The following is a 2,927-nucleotide window of genomic DNA, read 5'->3' as shown; positions in this document are numbered from 1 at the left end:
GAAATGCTTCTTCGAATCATGTAGTTTTTAAAAATTCTAACAATGATAAAAATAGTAATTAGTAGATGTGAAAAAACATTACCATTGAAATCTACCTGATGACTTTATATCCATGCTCAGATGCCAAGGAGCTCAGAAAGTAACCAACTTTGACTAGTAATAATCTGATATATAGAGATTAGATATGCATGTGCAAACATCTTAATGTCAATTGCATTAAAAATGAATTTTTCTGTATGAAACTGTATTTTAATAATGAAATAGAGGTCTTTTTTAAAGGTTAAAACCTCATTTAATTTTATGTCTTATAGGGTTTATAGTGAGTACAATATTGTGTAACTGTAATAATTCAACTGTAAACCTAAAAATTTACAGCCAATTTTGAAAGAGATGCATCTTAGCTCAGGAAATTGTCATTGAATATGTCAATGCTGTTCTAATGAAATGCTTCTTCTAAGTATGTGGTTAATAAATAAATAATAAAAAAATAATAATGTCAGGTGTTGTGGTGTGTAATTGTAATCTCAGGGCTGGGGAGGCAGAGACAGGCAGATCCCTGGGGCTCCGTAACCAGTCTAAGTTCATCAGTGAACCCCAGGCCAGTGAGAGACCCTGTCTCAAAAATTAAGGTGGATGGCTCCTGAGGAATGGCATCTGACGTTGACCACTAGCCTCCATATGCACACACACATCTGTGCATGCGCACCCACACACGCACATATGAGCAAAAATATTACAAAAAGTATTCCTTATGAAGATGGATGAAAACACCCTTAACAAAACTAACCACTCAGATTCAACAGTGTACAGAGAGGACAACACAGTGGGATCACATGGGGCATGGCTAAGACATGGGAAATTGGTTTAATATTTTAAAATGGATCCATTTACTATATCATATTAATATAGTGAAATTTAAAAACACATAATCATCTCAAAAGATGCAGATGCAGAAAAGTCTTTGAAAAATATCAAAATCCATCCATGATAAAAATTTTCATCAAATTAGGATGAAAGGAACAGTTAGTTCTCAGCTTGATAAAGGACAACTAATTTGAAACCACAGCTGGACCAGCAAGATGGCTCAGTGGTAAAAGTACCTGCGGAATCTGAGTTCAGTCCCTAGGACCCACATGGTAGAAGGAAAGAACAGGCTCCCACAGCTTGTCCTGATCTCTACACCGTGCCGTGGCTCATGTGCACTCCCCCCGCCACGCACACAATAAACAAATGTACTAAAAACCATAGCTACCTTAAAGGGAAGAGCTAGGACAGGAACCAATGCAAGAACTTCTATTCCCCCTACGTCTACTCAAAACTAGAGAAAGAGCTAATAGACATCCCAAACAGAAGTAAAGACATAACTCATCATTAATCATGACTATGATCCTGTAAGTAGAAAGCCCCAAAGAACCTACCATGGGTACCTCAGGAGTTTGTAAGGTTAAAAGAGCAGAAAGTCAAAAGAGAAAATTCAATTGTGTTTATGGATTATATTTACCATCCTATTTCTATATTCTGGCAACAATTTTAAGACCATTCCATACACTATGGCACCAAAATGAGATGGAATACTTAGGACTAAGTCTAATGAAATGTTCACAATATCTGTACACTTGGAGCCTCAAGGCATTCAAAAGAGGAAATTAAAGACTGTCAAGTGAACAGAGAGGTGTACCATGTTCATGGACCAAGGAACTCAGTTTTGTTAAGATGTCCAGGCTGGAGAGGTGGCTTAGGGCATAAGAGCACTTGCTGTTCTTCCAGAGGACTGGGTTCGACTCCCAGCATCCACATGATGGCTCTGTCATTGTCTTCTAGCCTTTGTGGGCACTAAACACACATAATAAACAATACTGGCAATAAAAACACTTGTACAGGGGCTGGAGAGAAGCATCTGATCCTCATCTGAATTGGGCCTCTTGCAGAAGACCCGGGTTCGAATCCCAGCACCCACATGGCAGCTAACAACTGTAACTCCAGTCCCAGGGGATCTGACAGCCTCTTCTGACCTCCACAGGCATTGCACAACACGGGTGCACTTACCTACACGCAGGCAATATATGCATACACATAAAATTAAAATAAAATTTTTTTAAAGTTAAAAAAAAGAAAAAACACTTGTACAGATAAAAAATAATTTTTTAAAAAAGATGTCATTTTCCCTTTCTTTTCTCCCTACAATTAAGAGTTACGCATTTTGGGAGTCTTTTAGATAGACCCACTGAAGGGGTACCCCAATTGCCTCACCCTATGTCCCTGTTCAGCATGGAAGAAGCCAGAGCGGTCTGCATCCCGATTCCCTATCAGCAATTTGGGTAACCTCTTCAGAGGATGGTGTGATAAGATGGTGTGGCCAGGCAGTTAGGGTAAAAAGACTCCAAAGAAAAGTAGCCAGTTTCCTGGATAAAAATCAAAATATCCTTGGGCCTCTTAGCAACATACACTTTTGCAAAGGCCATAAATATCGAAAGTATTTGGGAGCTCTTATCTAATCTCTAAAAGATTTTAAGGTTACCTCTTCAGAGCAGGGAATGTTAGAGTAGCAAAAAGCCCCATAAAAAAAAAAAGAAAGAGCACACGAAGTTGTTCAGGAAAAAGTGATGGGGGGATACGGGAGGAGCTGGAGGGGAGGGGTGGGCGTGGATTTAATCAAAACATCTTATATGCATGTATGAAATTCTCAATAAAATTTTTTAAGTTAAAAAAGAAAAAAATAATTGATGTTAATTATGTTCTTAGCATAGTTTAATGCTTACATCTAACATCTTAACATTCAGAAGAACCCTATCATATTACAAATGGAGAGACGACCTTGTAGGTTAATATTCCAAGGCATGTAAAATATAGTTCATAAGTGTTAAAACTAGAATTTGTAGTACGACTGCTAACTACACAGCAGCATCACTAAACTGAAATAATTAAAA

This window comes from Nannospalax galili, unplaced genomic scaffold (assembly GCF_000622305.1).
Source record: "Nannospalax galili isolate Female #2095 unplaced genomic scaffold, S.galili_v1.0 scaffold49, whole genome shotgun sequence".
NCBI classification, from domain to species: domain Eukaryota; kingdom Metazoa; phylum Chordata; class Mammalia; order Rodentia; family Spalacidae; genus Nannospalax; species Nannospalax galili.
Note: the sequence above shows the minus strand (reverse complement) of the source record.